This window comes from Globicephala melas, chromosome 13 (assembly GCF_963455315.2).
Source record: "Globicephala melas chromosome 13, mGloMel1.2, whole genome shotgun sequence".
In the NCBI taxonomy this organism is placed as follows: domain Eukaryota; kingdom Metazoa; phylum Chordata; class Mammalia; order Artiodactyla; family Delphinidae; genus Globicephala; species Globicephala melas.
Genome location: NC_083326.1, coordinates 65,660,879 through 65,681,627, shown reverse-complemented (window position 1 = coordinate 65,681,627; position 20,749 = coordinate 65,660,879). Strand labels below are relative to the sequence as shown.

General features: G+C 41.4%; 1 pseudogene; it reads right to left on the bottom strand.

The window, feature by feature from the left end:
• Positions 1-13,003: 13,003 nt before the first annotated feature.
• Positions 13,004-13,150, bottom strand: LOC115855557 (small nucleolar RNA SNORA18; annotated as a pseudogene).
• Positions 13,151-20,749: the final 7,599 nt, after the last annotated feature.

Sequence of the window (20,749 nt, the reverse complement as noted above, 5' to 3'; positions counted from 1 at the left end):
GTTTCTCACTGGGAGACTGAGGCTGTGGTGAAGTCTGGAGGCCCCAAAGGTTTGTATGCATATCAAAGTCTAGACACCTTGTGGTATAGCTTGCTGGAGGTTACACAACTAGTGTAATCACAGAAGCAAACATTGAACTCAGTTGTATCCTGAATACAAATCTTTGTTCTTAACTACTAAGATCTTACCTGTCTATATGTCCCTGATGGTGACAGAGAGAAGAAACATAGATTTAATTTTTACTGAATAGCAGCATAGGACAATCATCTATAGCCATCATCCTCAGCTTAGATGGAGCAGATATTTTCACAACACTTATCATTTTAATGGTAATTTATTTATTACAGCCTTTCCCACTAGGTTGTACCTCCAGCTGGACAGGTACCTAACTGTTTTATCCTCGGCTCTATCCCTAGGCTTAACACAGAACTGGCACATAGTAGGTACTCAATAAATATATGTAAAATCAGCAAATGAGTGGATCCTTAATAAGTAGTTGTTGTGTGAATTAATCTAAGGGTCTTTCAATGATTCTGATATCATTTTTTTTAAATTTAAATTTATTTATTTATTCTTTTTTTGGCTGTGTTGGGTCTTCGTTTCTGTGCGAGAGCTTTCTCTAGTTGCGGCAAGTGGGGACCACTCTTCATTGTGGTGCGCGGGCCTTTCACTGTAGCGGCCTCTCTTGTTGCGGGGCACAGGCTCCAGACGTGCAGGCTCAGTAGTTGTGGCACACGGGCCTAGTTGCTCCGTGGCATGTGGGATCTTCCCAGACCAGGGCTCGAACCCATGTCCTCTGCATTGGCAGGCAGATTCTCAACCACTGTGCCACCAGGGAAGCCCTGTTTGATATCATTTTATTCCATTCTCTGGGCCTGAAAAAATTGCAGCACCAGTTTCACAGCTAATGATTTAAACTCTTTAGACCCCACCTTAACCAATTTGTTTGGCTTAGTGTTATGATCTGGTTGAGCCCCTAACATTTTTCAGACAATGTGCTTCAGCTCCTTCAGTCGTGTTCAGGTTGAGAAAGGCAACTAGCAACTCTGGCGTCATCAATTCTCTTGCTCATCCAGGAAAGTCAACTGAAATACTTGTATCATCTCATACATATATTCTTAGATCTTTCAAGACCTTTCAAACCCATGGTCTTCTTTTTGTGAAGTAAGCCTAGGAGGCATAATTATCTTCATTTTATAACGAGAAAAACAGACTCAGAAGTTAGAGCTACATAGAGATCTACAGTAACAGAACCTTCCCTAGGAGAGGTGTATTGTTACTCCTCCCTCCTGTATCTGAGACAGATGTTAATTATTAATGACGTTCTTTCCACTGAACTCAAACTCTACCTCAGAATCCTACTTAACACAATATTCTAACTAGCTACTACCAGTTAACTGAAGTTGGCACTTGAGATGAAGACAATTGGCCATCTGTGGCTGGTGATCCTTGCTTCTGCGATCAGGCAGTTTTATAGAGAAAAAGGTTAATTTATTTTTCTTCTTTTTTTTTTTTTTTGTTGCACCACACAGCATGCGGGCAACCAACCAGGGATTGCATCCACGCCCCCCACAGTGGAAGTGAGGAGTTTTAACACTGCACCACCAGGGAAGTCCCAAAAGGTTAACTTATTTTTCAAGAAGGCCTGAGGCTCATAGATAATCAATACCACCTCACACCACCACCTGGGAACATCAGTGGTATTATACTATTCCTCCTGTCTTCCCCCATTTCATTCACCTTCAGGCTTTCTGATCTAGGTGGTCCTGATCTTGCCTGAAGTATGTTAGGAAGAAGGGAGGCCTGCAGGACTTCAACCCCAGAACAGGGTCTCCTGATTCCTGGTCATGTCTGTTGTTTACTCTAGTTCTTAGCTTCCGATGACCCCCATCCCTCTCCAGTGATTCCACACCCAGACAAGGTACAGCCACTGAATAGTCTTGAGAGGAACCATCTCAGCACAATGCTGGGTCTCACTACAAGGTGGAGCTGTAGCCCTCTTTGCTTTTAGCTTTTATCTTGGTGGAAAATGTCTAAATTTGCACTCTGTCATTCAACAAATAGAACTGTGACCAAGGTGTGGCTTCACAATTTAAATAGATAATTTAATTGACTATCCTATTTCAAGTTCTATTACGTTTCAGATAGTTACAAATAATATTGTTTCTTTGCTGTGCTTTTAAGATGATGGCAGTTTTGTGTCTTCCAGAATGTATATATTAGAAAGTATAGGGGCTCTAAACCCTAACCCTCACCTTATACATATGGACTTTCCAGAAATTTCTGCTAGGTTCCTTCTTATAAGGTCTCTGAAAAAGAGACAACTTGGAGGAAATAATCTGGTCTTTCCTTCTTCCTGCAAAACTCCAGGAGCCCTAGGCCCCTCTTGCCCCTTAGATGACATTGCTTTCATTCTATCTTTTTATTAGCTATTTGGCCTATATAAGATACTAGCATATATGCAGTGGGGCCATGAAAAGGCAGGGCTTAGTCTTCAGGTTGCTCTTAAAGCCTGTGGAGAGTTTTCCAGAAAAAGAGTATGAACGTAAGAAATCTTTAGATATTCTGGGTGTTTATTTTTATGTGTATGTTTATTTCCTGTCCTCACAGACTTCACAGTCAAATGAGAACAGGCAATGAAGTATGATGGGTGCTGTGAGAAGTATCCAGGGCTAAAGACACATGGGGAGGATATAAGCCAGATTTTAGGAGGAATGGGAGGCTTCCCAGAAGTGACATTTAATCTGAGATCCTGGGGGATGAGGTAGCCAGTTGGGGAACTGGGCCATATCTTCTTCCTCTTTTTATCTCCCCAGGAACACTTTTTCCACACAGTACCTTCCACGTGAGCACTATTTAGTGTTTGTGGAAGTAAAAGGGAATTTCAGGCAGAGGAGAGATTTGGGGCAGGTAGGACCTTATAGTATCTCTCAAATTTTACTCAGCTAAAGAGTTTAGGGGAATTCAGCTTCCACTGTGCAGTGCTTGGGAATTCATGAATTTTAGAATTGATCTAGAACTAAGAGGCCATTGATTCTAATCTTTTACCCAGTGCTGGAATCCCCTGTATGAAATCTTAGATAAGTGGTCAATCCACTTCTGTTGTTTAGTACTTGAGGCTGAGAAGTTCACTCCTTCCACGAAGCATCCCATTCTATTTGCAGATTAACTGGTTGTTGGAAATCTCTTATATTGGGCTCTGTGCCCTTTCCACACATTGTTTCCTGTCTTCCCACTAGAAACACAAAAACTTCTGTTTTTTCCACCTGATCACCCTTCAAATACCTGAAGACAATAACCTTGTGTTTTGAGTCTCCTTTTCTCCAGATGAAATATTCCTAGTTCAGTCAACCTCCACTTTCATTCTGAGGCATTCGTGGGTCACTTTTTACGACTCAGTGAGTCTTTGTTAATGACCCACTGGGGTGGGAGGGGAGCCTGGACTTCTCTTGAGAAGCCTGGGAAGAAAAGGTAGCCCTAGGGGATCTATGTACACACATGTGTGGGAAAATCACTGCCTGGGCTATGGTTCTTAACCTTGATTGCATATTGGAACCACCTGGGGGATTTTTCCTTTATTACACTGTAAAGAAATGGTAGTTTATTAATTCACACTTTATTGGAAATCATAGATCTTTCACTGGTGTTTAGTTCTATGAATTTTGACAAATGCAGAGTCATGTAACTACCACACAATCAAGATACAGAAAGTTTCCATCATCCCCACAAATTCCCTCATGTTGTCAGTTTGTGGTAACCCCTGTCACCCTTAACCCCTCGCAATCAGTTCTCCATTGCTAGTTTTGTGTTTTCCAGAATGTATATAAATGAAATAATACAGTATGCAGCCTTTTGACTCTGACTTCTTCCATTTAGCAAAATACATTTGAGATTCATCAGTGTTGTTGCATGAATCAGCAAATTGTTACTTTTTACTGATGAATAATAATCCATTTTATGGTTATAGTATTATTTGTTTATCCGTTCCCCAGTTGAGCGACATGTTTCCAATTTTTGGCATGTACCGCTTTTTGTGTGAACGTAGGTTTGCATTTTATTTGAGTAAATAGCTATGAATGGGTTTGCTGGGGCACATGTTAATTATATGTTTAACTTTATAAGAAAATGACATTGTTTTCCAGAGTGGCTGTACCATTTTACATTCCCACAAGCAATATATGAGAGTTCCAATTGTTCTATATCCTCTCCAACACTTGGTATTGTGCTTTAGGTGTCAAGTATAAGAACTCTTTGCCTAGCTCTAGATCTTGAAGACTTTCTCCTATGTTTTAAAGTTTTGTAGTTTTACATTTTACAATTACATCTATGATAGTTAAATTTTATATAAGATGTGAGGTTCAGATTGAACTTCATTTTTGTGTGTGTGTAAGGATGTCTAATTTTCCCAGCACCATTTGTTTTATTACTTTAAATTTTAATTAAATTTAATTTTTTTAGTCAAGTAGAAGTAACTTTTATTAGTCTAGTGAGCAGGGAGCAGCGACAGTGTCCCAACTGTGCCTTCCTCTAACTCAGTGCTTCCCAGACTTTCAGGTGACCATGTCACCTGGGATTTGTTAATGCAGCTTCTTATTTATTTATTTATTTATTATTATTTTTGGCTGGGTCCAGTCTTAATTGCGGCATGTAGGATCTTTGTTGAGGCATGCAGGATATTTCTTTGTGGTGCATGGGCTTCTGATCCATCGGGTCTGGGGTGGGGCTGACACCCTGCATTCTTTTTTTTTTCAGCACCATTTAAAAAAATGTGCAATTCCCTTATGACATATAATGTTAGACATCTTTTCATATGCTATTTTCCATCTGTACATTTTCTTTGGTGAGGTGTCTGTTTATGTCTTTGGCTTATTTTAAATTGAGTTGTTCATTTTCTTACTGTTGAGTTTTATGAGTTCTTTGCATATTTCAGATAACAGCCCTTCATCAGATGTGTCTTTTGCAGATATTTTCTCCTAGACTGTGGCTTGTCTCCTCATTTTCTTGACAGTGTCTTTCTCAGAGAAAATGTTTTTAATTTTAATGAAGTCCAGCTTATCAATTATTTCTTCCATGGATTGTACCTGTATTGTTGTATCTAAAATCATCACAATACTGAAGGTTACCTAGGTTCTTTCCTGTGTTGCCTTCTAGGAGTTTTATTGTTCTGCATTTTACATTTATTTAGTTCTATGATCCATTATTGTGAAGGGTATAAGTTTTGTGTCTAGATTAATTTTTTTTGTATATCTGTCCAGTTTTCCAGCACCATTCGTTGAAAAGACTGTCTTTCTCTGTAGTATTCCCTTTGCTCCTTTGTCAAAGATCAGTTGGCTATGTTTTTTTTAAAAAAGTATTTATTTATTTATTTTGGCTGCTCCGGGTCTTAGTTGTGGCATGCGGGATTTTAGTTGCATTGTGGCATGCAGGATCTAGTTCCCCAATCAGGGATTGAACCCAGGGCCCCCTGCATTGGGAGTGCAGAGTCTTACCCACTGGACCACCAGGGAAGTCCTCAGTTGACTATGTTTATGTGGATCTATTTCTGGGCGCTCTATTCCATTCCGTTGATCTATTTGTCTATTCTTTTGCCAATATCATGCTGTTTTGATTACTTGATAATCAAATTACTTTATAATTACTTTATAATTAGCTTTATAATAAATCTTGAAGTTGGATAGTGTCAGTCCTCCAACTTTGTTTTTCACTTTTAACACTGTGTTGGCTATTCTGTGTCTTTTGCCTGCATACAAACTTTAGACTCAGCCAGCCCAACAGGTGTAAGTTGATATCTCATTGTGGTTTTGATTTTCTTTTCCCTGATGATTAGTGATGCTGAGCATCATTATATACCTGGTTGTAATCTGTATGTCTTCTTTAGAAGAAATGTCTATTTAGGTCCTTTGCCAAAATTTAAAATCAGGTTTGTTTATTATTATTATCTGGCTTTGGGACTCCAGAATAAGGGTAGAATCCTTGCTGGGTGAGGTAAGTTAGGTAAGACTTGAATCATGGTTATGCCAAAGGCACAGACTCAGATTTAAATGCAGATTCCAGCTTTGCCTCTTACGACTTCCGATTTTGGGCCATTTACCTCACTTCTGTGAATCTCAGTTTCTTCATCTGTGAAACCTGGTAATAGATCTCACCTTATATAGGATTCTTGTGAAAATTAAACTAGCCAATATATTAAAAAATGCCTAGCCCAGTGCCTAGCACATGGTAAGTACCTGCCATGATATTAGCATGGCAGTGTCAGTATTATCATTCATATTATTATTAAAGGGCAGGGCATTCCAGGCAGAAGTAAAATTGTTGAGGAAGGAACAGTGAGTGACATCTCTCCAGTGAGATGAGGACCGTATCTGAGTATCTTTGGACTCCCCAGTGTTGAGCTATGTGTAGAATGTTGTTCAGAGCAGGCTGGTGAGAGTCACCTATGAAGTGGGCAGGGAAAGAGAGCTCTGTCAGATGAGTAGTGTCTAAAACCAAGGGCGGTGGGCTTCATGGGTGGTTTTCAGCTGGTGTTGTGAGGAACCCTAGGAGGAGGAGGGGGCCCTTTGCAGGAGTGAGGGGGCAGCAAAGTTTACCAGGCTCTGAGACTCCCCTCCACGAGTTTCTGCTTTAAATGTATGGTGGGGGTTCATGGGAGAGTTTATTTAAACCACAAACCCATGATATTGGATGGTGGCCAAGAGTTTCAACTCATGTCTTTCCAGAAGAATGTGGGATGTGACTCTAGTCCAGCAACTGGCTTGGCTGCCTCCTCCTCACTGGGCCTGAGTGTGAGACGTGTCTCCTCCTGTCAGCTGCCGGTGGCTTCCCTGTGGTGGGAGGCTGAATAATGGTCCCCCCAAACATTTATGTCTGAATCCCTAGAACCTGTGGATGTTTCCTTATATGGGACTTTGCCGATGTGTCAAAAGAATTTTGAGATGGGGAGATTATCCTGGATTGTCTGTGTGGGCTCAATGTCATCACAGGTGTTCTCGTAAGAGACAGACAGATGAAGACTTGACAAAGAAGGCTTTGAAGGTGGAAAAAGGGGCCATGGGCATGTAGTTCTAGAAGCTGGAAAAAGCAAGCAAACAGATTCTCTCCTAGAGCCTATGGAGGCAGGGCAGCCCTACTTAATTTCAGCCCAGTGAAACTGATTTCAGACTTCTGACCTTGGAGTTAAAATTGTAAGAACAGGGCTTCCCTGGTGGCACAGTGGTTGAGAGTCCGTCTGCCTATGCAGGGAACACGGGTTCATGCCCCGGTCCGGGAAGATCTCACATGCTGCGGAGCGGCTGGGCCCGTGAGCCATGGCCGCTGAGCCTGCGCATCCGGAGCCTGTGCTCCGCAACGGGAGAGGCCACAACAGTGAGAGGCCCGCATACCGCAAAAAAAAAAAAAAAAAAAAAAGTAAGAATAGATGTGTGTTTTTCTCCACTTTCAAATAAAATTTAATAACAAGGAAAATCTTCTTAAAAAAGTGCTAAGTAACAAAAGTAGCCTACAAAGCCGTATGTACACAATAAATGTTCCCTAAATGATTACGTATGCTTGTGTATGTGTGCGTGAGCATGCACGTGAGCACACTCATTAGGACGTGTCATATGTGTGTACAATAACATACATAAAACCTGGAAGGAAAACTGTTAGCAGTGCTTATTTTTGGATCCTGGATGACTTAAAAATACTTTTCAATAGTGATCAATAGCTAGATGGGAATGCTCAACTACAGTTTGACAGTCAACATAGAAGAAGCAGAGATGAGGCACAAAGTTAGAATGAGGAAGTCTTGACATCATTTGGGTTTCTGGATGCAGTCATGCATAAACCCAGCTCCCCATTGTCCTCACAATTTTGTTGAATATACAAATACGTTACTCACACTTTGATTTTTGCTTGTTGTGTTTTCCCTTACTTAAGCTTAGACTAGATTTCTATCACTTGAATCAAATTTGTGTGTTGTTGTAAGCCACTAAGTTTATGATAATTTGTAGAGAAGCCATAGGCAACTTGTACACCTGCCCTCTCCCCATCTTCCCTCCCCTACCTTCTTGGAGCAGCTGGATGTTCAGGTTGCTGCTCTCGAGTTTGTCAATCGTTAATGTGCGCTGTGGTGGAGATCTGGTCTATCACCTCTTCTCTAGGACCATACACAATACTGAACCAATTAAAAATGCAAAGAATGACCAGATCTTTGGGGTTACATGACGCAAATAATTCAGATGGAATTTTTTCATCAAACGACTTTTTTGATGAAGTAACTAATTTAATATTGAATTGAACTATAGTTAAAAATACTCTGTTATATGTTTGAAAGTTACTAAGAGAGTAGATCTTAAATGTTTTCACCAAAAAAAGGTCACTGTGTGAGGTGATGGAAGTGTTAACTAACCTTATGTGGTTATCATTTTGCAATATATACATGTATCACATCATCGCATTGTACACCTTAAATTTACACAATGTTATACCAATTGTATCTCAATAGAATTGGAAGAAAGTACTGCATTGACAAAATTGACCAGTTTTACATAAATCAGTACTTTTCTATTCAAAAGAATTGTTTTAAAATGTAGTTTATTTGTTTCTTACCAGATTAACAAAAATTATACTCACTGAAGCTGCCTATTTTTGCCTTGAATTCTGTGATTGCCCCCACTCCACCCCAGGTGTCCTGTGGATAGAATCTGAGGCCAGGTAGCTCGCTGGAATTTTGGGGTCCCCACCCCAGCTGTGAAAAGGAAAATTTCCCAGGAAGAGGGTGTGACAATGCTCCTAAAGTGATTAGTGTTTCTTGCTTCAGAGACAGATGTGACCTAAAGAGGGTGGTGCCAGCCTCTTAGGCCAAACTCCTCCTGAATTGAGCAGGTGAAAACATGCCCCTACATGACGCAGCTGGAGGAACAAGGGAGCACCAACCAAAGCTCAGTGTTCCTTCCCAAACCTTGATATCAGGGAATGGATCACCTGAGGATAGTGAGCTCAGGGCAGGGATGAGACTTACCCAAGGTCACATGCCATGACTGTTGTCAGAGAATCCCATGGCTGTGCCCTTCACCCCAGGCTGCCTCTTATTTGGCAAATACTTATCAAGCACCAGCTGTGTGCAGGGTGCTGTGGTGCTCCGACTTGCTCTGTGCTCCTATCTCGTGCTCTGCCTTCTGCCCCGCTTGCCCATTTTGCCCCTTTCCCCTGGATCATTATCATTGGTTTTTCCAAACACTGCTCATACCACTCTTCTGGGGAGCTTTCCCTGAGCCCCCGCCTCCCAGGGCACAGCCCCAATTCAATGCCCTTTCTGGAAGCTCTAGAGTACCCTATGGGTATCTTTGTCATAGCACTTCTCACACTGTATGATATGGAGGTCAGATGTTTCCTTGTTGTCTGCTTCCCCACTAGTCTCTGAGTTTTCAAAGGCATGGGCCTAGTTTTCTTTATGTCTGTATCCCCAGCGTTCTCCACAATTCCAGGCACATAGCAGGAGCTATGTTTATTTTTGTTAGTAGTAGTATTGCCTTATTAATTGAACACTTACTATGTGCCAGGCATTGTGCTATGTCATTGTGCTATGACCATATGTTACCTCATTAGTCATTACAATAACATTGTGAACTAGGTCTTATTATCCTCATTTTGCAGAGGAGAAAATCTGAGGCTCAGAATAGTTAAGTACCTTGCTCAAGATCATACTACTAGCAAGTGATAGAGCTTGGACTCATGCTCAGGTCTCTTGGACTCCAAAACTCTGTTCAGTAAATTATTAATAAAAACATTAATCAATGAATAAAAAGCACCATACTGGGCCTGTGGGAAACATACAGACAAATCAATATTTATTGTTTTTGAGGTTTGTATTGTTAGGAGAGAAAACAGGTACAAAAATACCTAAGGTTTAAGGTCCATCCATCGCAGGGTCTTGAGGTGGGAGCAATTATTTCCATTGGGAATGGAGTATGGGGAAGCTTCTTGGGGTGAGAGGGCATTTGAGCCAAGCCTTGTAGGAATGTAGTTCGGATAGGTGGAGGTGACAGGTGGGCAGTGGGCAGGATGGTCCTGCAAACTCAGTGGAGGAAATAGCATGACCAAATGCAGAAGCAGAAGGGAGATACTGGGAACAGCAACCAGTTGATTTGGGCTAGATTTAGGGTCTGTGGGGAGGGGAGATCGAGGGGGATGGGAAGCTCTTAGCAAGTTGGCATTGGATGGTGATGGGCCTTGAACACCAGATCAAGGCTTTTGGGTTTTCTTTGGCAGGAAGGGGGAGCCCCTGACAATTTTCGGGTTAGAGTGACCTGGCACAACACCCAGGGTGGACTGAAGGAAGGGGAGAATTGGAGGAGGGAGACCACAAGAGTCTGTAGCAGCAATCTAGGGAGAGATGATGGTCTGGGAGGTTGTGGGGGAAGGGGTGAGGAAAACACTAGAAGAGGCATTTCAAAGGCTGACTCCATGGGTCCAGAAACTAGCTGAGGGGTGAAATGGGGGCAAGCATCAAGGAGGCAGCATGGGGGCAGAAAGCCCAAGCTTTGGTTCTAGCTGAGTCACATGGCCTCACTGGGCCTCAGTGTCCCATTTGTGAAAGGTGGAGGATGAGTCATGCCATCTCTAGTGGACTTTCCAGAGCTCACAGTCAAGCCAGATTTTGGAATTTCCAGATCTTTGAAAAAAGCTGAGAGAGTTGCAACTTAGGTGAGCAGATTTGGAAATGCAGACTAGTTATCTTCCTGGAGGTGGTAAGCCAGCTTTGGCAAGACTTCAGCTCTGGGCTCCTAGGTGAGGTAGCTGTGATGGCTTTGTGACACGTGTGTAATCAGGGAGCTGTGATAACAGAATTAGAAACTCTGCTCCCTTAAACATTTTTGCCGTGGGGTTATGTTGGCATGACTGAGGTTATCACCTAAATTGTGTACCTTCTGAGAGGAGAGTATGTGATTTATTGGCCTACGAAAGCATCAAACTCATTATGTGATAAGGTTCAATGTATGGGCCCTGCTAAAAGTCGTAGAGAAAGAGCCAAGTGTCCTGAGCTGAGCAGAACTCTCGGGAATCTCCCGTCTGTCCCTCCACCCACAGGCCATCTAGACTTTGGGCCCCAGTTAGAAGCTAAGTCTGGCTCATTTGGAAATATGGGAAGAGGGGGTGAGTAGCAAGATGCCAGAGAGGATGAAGAGAGCCCGTGGACTGAAGGAAAATGTCTATTCATGTCTTCTGCCCATTTTTAAATCAGGTTGTTTGTTTTTATTGATGTTGAGTTGTATGAGCTGTTTATATATTTTGGATATTAACCCTTTATTGGTCATATTGTTTGAAAATATTTTCTCCCATTCAGTAGATTTCCTTTGCAGTGCAAAAGCTTTTAAGTTTAATTAGGTCCCATTTGTTTACTTTTGCTTTTATTTTCTTTGCTTAGGAGACAGATCCAAAAAAAAATATTGCTACGATTTATGTCAGAGAGTTCGTCTAAGAGTTCTGTGGTTTCCAGTCTTGCATTTAGGTCTTTAATCCATTTTGAGTTTATTTTTGTATATGGTGTTAGAGAATGTTCTAATTTCATTCTTTTACATGTAGCTGTCCAGTTTTCCTAGCACCACTTATTGAAGAGACTGTCTTTTCTCCATTGTATGTTCTTGCCTCCTTTGCCATAGATTAATTGACCATAAGTGCATGGATTTATTTCTGGGCTCTCTATTCTGTTCCATTGATATATGTGTCTGTTTTTGTGCCAGTACCATACTGTTTTGATTACTGTAGCTTTGTAATATAGTCTGAAGTCAAGGAGGGTGATTCCTCCAGCTCTGTTCTTCTTTCTCAAGATTGTTTTGGCTATTTAGTGTCTCTTGTGTTTCCATACAAATTTTAAAATTATTTACTCTAGTTCTGTGAAAAATGGCATTGATAAGACTGCATTGAATTTGTAGATTGCCTTGGGTAGTATAATCATTTTTAACAGTATTATTTCTTTCAATCCAAGAACATGGTATATCTTTCCATTTGTTTGTGTCGTCTTCAATTTCTTTCATCAGTGTCTTATGGTTTTCCAAGTACAGGTGTTTTACTTTCTTAGGTAGGTTTATTCCTAGGTATTGTATTCTTTTTGATGCGATGGTAAATGGGACTGTTTCCTTAATTTCTCTTTCTGATAGTTTGTTGTTATTTACACTCCCACCGGCAAAGTATGAGTGTGCCCATTTTTCTGTTACCCTTGGCAGCACTGGATATTATTCATCTTCTAGACATCTGACAATCTTTTTTTAAAAGTCGATAAATTTTTATTTAAGGAATTTCAGGACTTCCCTTGTGGGAAGGGAAGGGGGATCCAGGAAGATCCCACATGCCATGCAGCAACTAAGTCCATGCGCCACAACTACTGAAGCCTGCATGCTCTAGGGTCTGCGTGCCACAACTACTGAGGCCGCGTGCTGCAACTACTGAAGCCCGTGTGCCTAGAGCCCGTGCTCTACAGCAAGAGAAGCTACCACAATGAGAAGCCCGTGCACCACAATGAAGAGTAGCCCCCACTCACCACAACTAGAGAAAGCCTGCACGCAGCAACGAAGACCCAGCGCAGCCAAAAAAAAAAAAAGGAATTTCGCATGCTCTGATTCCTTCTACTGCCAATCACCTTAGTTCCTCCAATGTTTGAGTCATAATCTTCAAGATAGTCCTTTTAAAAAGAACTTCTGCTCAATCCACAGTTGTCATATCAGTCAATCCACAACTTTTTTAGTTGGCTTTCTTTGATCTCCAATTGGATATGAACATACTTCAAAAATTCCCCACCTGTAATCTTTGGGAGCCATTTTCTTCAAGTATTTTACTTTAGGGCCATGTTTAAGGTCAGAGTAGATGGATTTGCCTGGTTCTGAATTTTAGACAACCTCTAAACATGCATAAGTTCAAATCATGTTCACTCCTAAGTTATCACAGCCTAGAATAGCACAGATTGGTGGGATATGCCAATACCTAAGATAAAAGAAGTTTGACTGTTAGGTCTTTCATAGTTTAGCAGCTCTGTCTTATAGTTATTTCCCACAGATGTAACACATAATTTACTCACATAATTCTGTGAATAAATAAAAAATCCACATATTTACTCTGTGAGGTGTTTCCAACAATGTAGACTAATTGAAAAAGCCCCATTGCGAGAGACCTCAATGACATCTGACAATCTTGTAGGTGGAAAATGATCTTTTATTTTAACTTTTTCTTTGATTAATAAATTCTTACTCTTTCAATTGTGGCAGATGTCCTTAGGTGGAATAACGCTGGGAATTCTTTCATAAGAAACGACCTGTGGATGAATTCATTAGAACCCTGGAGAGGGTTGACAACTAGCTGAGAACAGGGCCCGAGGAGCCCAGAATTCACCTAGGGAAGAGTGCAGAACTGGGATTTGGGGCTTAGCTTGAGGAAGTCAGGCTTGGAGCCCCCAGAGGGATCTGAGGGCAGCCCGGGCAGCAGGAGCAGGCCCTGGCCTGAGAGAGAAGGGAGGGGAGCAAAAATGCAGTGGGTGAGGGAGCACATGGAGCCAGGAACCAGGGGTCCAGGACCCTAATCCTGATCCTGCCCCCTGATTCACTGTAGGACTCACGAGTTCCTGTCCCTCTGAGCCAGAGTGTGTCTGTCTGACAAGTGAGTGGTAGACTCTGCTCTTCAGGTCCTATGACCATAGAGATGCTTCCAGTACCTGGCACAGGTGGCTGAGACTGCTGCTTCTTAGTCTCAGTTTTCTTTCCTATAAAATAGAGACAGTGTCCCCAGTCGTACCTCACTGAGTTCACAGGGCTGTTGTGAGGTGGTTGTGAGATGAGAGGTGGGAAAGTGCTCTGTGAACAGAAAAGAGCACTGCAAATATAAGGGCTTGTCTTTCCTCTTTTTATTTTATTTATTTATTTATTTATTTATTTTGCGGTACGCGGGCCTCTCACTGTTGTGGCCTCTCCCATTGCGGAGCACGGGCTCCGGATGCTTAGGTTCAGCGGCCATGGTTCATGGGCCTAGCCGCTCCGCGGCATGTGGGATCCTTCTGGACTGGGGCACGAACCCGTGTCGCCTGCATCGGCAGGCGGACTCTCAACCGCTGCGCCACCAGGGAAGCCCTCTCCTTTTTATTAGTTAATTTTATGAAGGTACATTTTTTTTTTTTTGCGGTACGTGGGCCTCTCACTGTTGTGGCCTCTCTCGTTGCAGAGCACAGGCTCCGGACGTGCAGGCTCAGCGGCCATGGCTCACGGGCCCAGCCGCTCCGTGGCATGCGGGATCCTTCCGGACCGGGGCACGAACCCGTGTTGCCTGCATCGGCAGGCGTACTCTCAACCACTGCGCCACCAGTGAAGCCCTGAATAATGTTTTTGGAGAAGAAGCCAGAGCATTGGATTGGGAGCACAGATTCAGGCAATGATCATGGACAAATCACCCTTCCTCTTTGAGTCTCAATTTCCACTATAGAACGAAGGGGTGGATTGGATGCTCTTAACCCCTTTCAGCCTGAAGAGTCTATTATCTTACATGTTGTGGAAATTGAAAACCAACATACGCCTGATTCAGACATTAAAAGAACTAGCCCTCAAGGCCACTCACATCAGCAGCTCCCTGTGCCCAAGAAGGCACAAGCAGTCCTCCCATATCAGGGCGATGTGGATGTAATCACAATGTTAATGACAGTTCTAATTTGAAGAGGCCTTTGCCCCAAAGAGCTCACAGCTCTTTCACATGAAACAATGACTTTGGCTTGACTTTGGAGAATACCTAAGGAAGCTCTCACAAGGAGTGGAAGTGGGAAACAAGTGGGGAGTGACTCAGGATGAGTCAAAACAAGAGATTAAACTGGGAACTGTGGTGATTCCTGGCTGGAGAGCAGAGCAAATGGACTTTGTGGTGGCCCACCATTAAAAATGAGGCCTTATGGTTGGATCCATGGCCTAAGCCCATATAAAAAAAATCTCAATTTCCTTTTCCACTTTTTTCAAACACAGCCCTGAACCATTTCCTCTCACCTATCAGCAATTTCAGTCTCACCAAGGATCAATTCCTTGTTCTACCTACCTGTCAGAACCAAATTTAAGCTGGAGGGTCGACCAGCAGGTCCTCCTCCAATCACAGAATCACTTGGAAGACAAATAGAGATTTCAGGATTTTGCATTTTGAAACATCACATTGGTTCTTTCTTTAAGTGTAGCCAATTTAGAATAGAAGGTTCTTCATCTCAGGCTTTTATTTTGTGCTTTGGGGTTGATATTTGTGTGTACATCTATGTGGGTATATGTTTGTGGTGATGTTTATATGTGTTTGTGTATATATGGTTTCATTTTTATACCTGTTCTATAATACTTTAATCAAAGTCAGTCTAAAACATTAGGCTAAGCCACAGGCCATTGACTGTTGCACCTTTGTCATTCAGTGTAATGAGAATGACGCTCTTCTTTTCTTGCTTCCTGGTAGGATTTCCCAAACTTGGAAAAACCCTATTGAAGTGTTTGCCTAAAATCCTTAGAAAATCCCAGGGATCAGGGATACTTGACTAGGATTAGGTTTTTCCTCTTGCTCAGACAGAAGATCATTCTTTAGGGAAGTCTGTGCCTTAATTACTTTGTCTTAGCATTTTTGGTGTCTCAACCAAAAGGACAAATGAATCATCTTTTGGAAAAGTGTATGTGTGTGTGTATAAACAGTATTTATTTATAATGACTCAAATAATTGTTTGTGTGAATGAAGGATGAAGATAGTATTGGGAGATCTTTCATGGGTTGGGGGTGACTATGACCATTAGAAAGCATGTGTTGAAGAAGAAAGCTCTTTCTGGGAAGCCAGTTTTGTGGTTCACTTATCTTTACACTCGTAAGCATTGCCTGGGTAATCAAGTCCATTTCCCTCACTGTACTTTAAATCCCAGGGTAGATAATAAAACCAAGCAGGAGCCTGCAGACCTGGGTTTCAGCCCTAGCTCTTCCACCAACAATCTGGGTGATCTTGACAAGGTCTGTTCATTCTCTGGGACTCGGTTTCTCATTTTATAAAAATAAGGTCTTTCCCCATTAGATTGTGTACTCCTACATCTTTGCATCTTGCTGTCTACAGCACCTGAAACAGTGGCAGGCATATATAGGACACTCAGTATATATTTGTTGATCCAGTGAATATATTATGGAGTCAAGTTTGACGATCCCTGAGGTCCCCAAATACTTGAATATTCAGTGATCCTAGTGTAGTGTTCTTCCTTCTTCTCTCTCTCTTTCCCTCCCACCCTCCCTCCTTCTTACTATCCATTGATCTAATAAATAATACATTCACATGGTTCATATGTAAGCATATATGGAGAAAGTCTCCCAGTCATCCAAATATTTTCCCTGAAGACAATAAATTTTGCCAGCTTCTTGTGTATCCAAGAGATTTAAAAATTGTACATGTAAGCAAATATATACCTATATTCTTCCCTTACCCCCTGATATTTTATACTAATTTTAGCATACTATATGTTGTTTTGTACACTTTGCTTTTTTAACCTAACAAAATATCTTTGAGATCACTACTACATATCAATATACAAGAGCTTTTTAATTAATTTATTTATTTAATAAATTTATTTATTTATTTATTTTTGGCTGTGTTGGGTCTTCGTTGCTGCGTGCAGGCTTTCTCTAGTTGCAGTAAGCGGGAGCTACTCTTTGTTGCAGTGCACAGGCTTCTCATTGCGGTGGTTTCTCTTGTCGAGCATGGGCTCTAGGCACACAGGCTTCAGTAGTTGTGGTGCGCGGGCTCAGTAGTTGTGGCTCACGGGCTCTGGAGCGCAGGCTCAGTAGTTGTGGTGCATGGGCTTAGTTGCCTCACGGCATGTGGGATCTTACTGGACCAGGGATTGAACCTGTGTCGCCTGCATTGGCAGGCGGATTCTTAACCACTGTGCCACCAGGGAAGTCCCTCTTTTTTATTTTTAATGGCTGCATATTATTATTCCATTAAGTGGATAAACTGTAATATATTTAACCAATCCTTTATGGATGGATTTAGGTTGCTTCTAATCTTTGCCCGTTACAAATAGTGCTGCAATAAATAACTTAGAACATAGGTCATTTGCCCTTATGTAAGCCTATCTGTAGCATAAATTCTTAGGAAAAAAAGGTCAAAGGGTATGTGAATATAAAATTTTTAAATAGATTTTATTTTTTTAGAGCAGTTTTAGGTTCACAGCAAAATTGAGCTGGAAGTACTGAGTTACCATATCCCCCTCCCTCCATGCATAGCCTCTGTCACTGTCAACATTCTGCACCAGAATGGTACATTTGTTAGAATCAATTAATCTACATTGATACTTCATTATCATCCAAAGTCCATAGTTCACATTACGGCTCACTCTTGGCATTGCACATTCTATGAGTTTTGATAAATAGATAATGACATGTATCTACAACTAGAGTATCATACAGAATAATTTCACTGCCTTAAAAATTATCTGTATTCTTCTATTCATCTCCCTTTGCTGTCTAAACCCTGGCAATCACTGATCTTTTTTTACTGTTTCCATAGTTTTGCCTTTTCCAGAATGTCATATAGTTGGAATTACACAGTATATAGCCTTTTCAGATTGACTTCTTTTACTCATTAATATACATTTAACATTCCTCCATGTCTTTTCTTGGCTTGATAGAATATTTGTTTTTATCACTGAATAATATTCCATTGTTTGGATGTACCACTTACTAAAGGACATTTTGGTTGTTTCCAAGTTTTAGCAATCATGCTATAAATATCCGTGTGCAGGTTTGTGTGCAAACATGTTTTCACCTCCTTTGGGTAAATACCTAGGAGCACAGTTACTGGATTGTATGGTAGGACTATGTTTGGTTTTGTAAGAAACTGCCAAACTATCATCCAAAGTGGGTGCACCAATTTACATTCTCACCAGCAATGAATGAGAGTTTCTGTTGTTCCACATTCTTGTCAGCATTTGGTGTTGTCAGTGTTTCGGATTTTGGTCCTATCGTTAGGTGTGTCGTGGTATCTCATTGTTTTAATTTGCAATTCTCCAATGACATATGATGTTGAGCATCTTTTCATATGCTTATTTGTATGTCAGAAGATATATCTGTATATTTGAACAGGTGTCTGTTGAGACCTTTTGCCCATTTTCAAATCGAGTTGTTCATTTTCTTTTTGTTAAGTTTTAAAAGTTCTTTGTATAGGTTTGGTTAACAGTTCTTTATCAGATGTGTCTTTTACAAATATCGTCTCCCAGTCTGTGACTTGTCTCCTCATTCTCTTGATATAATTTTGATAGATGTTCTCAAATTACTCTGTTAAAGTTGGTACCAATTTATACTTTCACCTGTAATGTGTGAGAGTAAATGTTTCCTCTATGACTCAATGTATTATCAATTTATTTGTGATTTTTTTCCAGTCTGATAGGTAAAAAATAGTATCTTACTGTAGTTTTAATTTCCATGTACTTTATTAGAGAGAGACTGGGTATCTTTTAGTATGTTTATGTGCCATTTGTATTTTCTTTTTTTAAAAAAATTTTAATTTTTGGTTGCGTTGGGTCTTCGTTGTTGTATGCAGGCTTTCTCTAGTTGCAGTGAGCAGGGGCTACTCTTCATTGTGGTGCGTGGGCTTCTCATTGTGGTGGCTTCTCTTGTTGCAGAGCATGGACTCTAGGCTTGCAGGCTTCAGTAGTTGTGGTACTCGGGCTCAGTAGTTGTGGCTCACAGGCTTTGCTGCTGCGTGGCATGTGGGATCTTTCCGCACCAGGGCTCGAACCCGTGTCCCCTGCACTGGCAGGCAGATTTTTAACCCCTGCGCCACCAAGGAAATCCTGTATTTTCTTTTATATGAACTGTTTGTATTTTTTGTTCATTTTTCTGTTAGGATTGGTTCTTACATTGCTGTGGATGGTGAGACTAAGGATAAACAAATCCTATGGGCCAGTTTAGAGCGGAGCTCAGTATTCTCAAAAATATCCTCTCTATACTCTTCATTTTTGCCCAGTTCTTTGCATCTTGGATCCATTCACTGCCAGCATCATCTGTGGCTCAAGGTCCTGAATTTTCAGTGACTCTGTTTCTGCTGTTTCGACTGATGTTATGGTTGTTCCACATTTGATACTGAGTGTGAGTTTCACCCAACTTGAATACTCCCTTCCTTCCTAGGATTACCACTCTGGGAAATCCCATTCTTCTTAGTCAGCAATACCTTAAGGTCTTGTAAATATATAATCCTTTTACTGATACATGCCAACTGTGATCATGAAATAGCACAGTTACTCATCTTTATAAGTATTTTGAAATTCCCTTTAACTCAATCCTACTGCCATTGTTACAATGGGGTCACTGTTATGTCACAATATCTCTGCTGTCTGGTGTGTCATGCAGGTAGAAAGTGTGACAAACAGGACAGGAAACAGATTTAATTCAGTTTGGAGCTCTTTCACTTTTCTATCAATCCATCTATCACCCATCAATCCGCCCATCCATCCACTATTCATCCATCCATCCATCCGTCCATCCATCCATCCACCCACCCATCCTGTGATTGCTCTTATTTGAAAGAGGATCAAAAAATACCTCCACACCCATTCCATAGCAGCATTAGTCACAATGGCTGAAAGGTGAAAGCAACCCAAATGTCCATTAGTAAATGAATGGATAAACAACATGTGGTCTATTTACATAATGGAATGATTCAGCCTTTAAAAGGAAGGATATTCTTTTTAAAACATCTTTATTGGAGTATAATTGCTTTACAGTGGTGTGTTAGTTTCCGCTTCTGCTTTATAACAAAGTGAATCAGCTATACATATACGTGTATCCTCATATCTCCTCCCTCTTGCGTCTCCCTCGCATTCTCACTATTCCCAGCCCTCTAAGTGGTCACAAAGCACCGAGCTGATCTCCCTGTGCTATGCGGCTGCTTCCCACTAGCTATGTATTTTACATTTGGTAGTGTATATAAGTCCATGCCACTCTCTCACTTCGTCCCAGCTTACCCTTCCCCCTCCCTATGTCCTCAAGTCCATTCTCTATGTCTGCGTCTTTATTCCTCTCCTGCCCCTAGGTTCTTCCTAACCTTTTTTTTTTTTAGATTCCATATATCTGTGTTAGCATATGGTATTTGTTTTTCTCTTTTTGACTTACTTCACTCTCTATGACAGACTCTAGGTCCATCCACCTCACTACAAATAACTCAATTTCGTTTTTTTAATGGCTGAGTAATATTCCACTGTATATATGTGCCACATCTTCTTTATCCATTCATCTGTCGGTGGACACTTAGATTGCTTCCATGTCCTGGTTATTGTAAATAGAGCTGCAGTGAACATTGTGGTATATGATTTGTCTCATCTTTGATGATGGTCTGTTTCCCTTACTGGGCTGGAAGCCCTGTGAGGAAGGTAAGAGCCCTGTGAGTCTTGTTCACAGCTGTATCCCTAGAGTCATTGCACATGACCTGGCACATAGAAGCTGCTCTTTTGTTGTAAGAGTGAATGAAAGAATGAATGCCTTTTATGGTCTCTCCTTGGCTGCCACCCATCCCTTTCCTTCTCTGGCCACCTATGTTCTGCTGTCCTAGAAAGATCAAAGAACAGCTTGGTCCCTCCTTTGAGGTCCTTTAGCACTTCCAAGCCTTCCTCCCACTCACGCTTTGGATTTGCTTATTTCCACAGACTTCACTTTTAGAACCGGGCATGGGCTGGCAGCCTGCAGCTGGTGGTTAAAGGCTGGACTTTTCCTGTGGGTGAGCTCACTTCCAGACCAGACTGGAA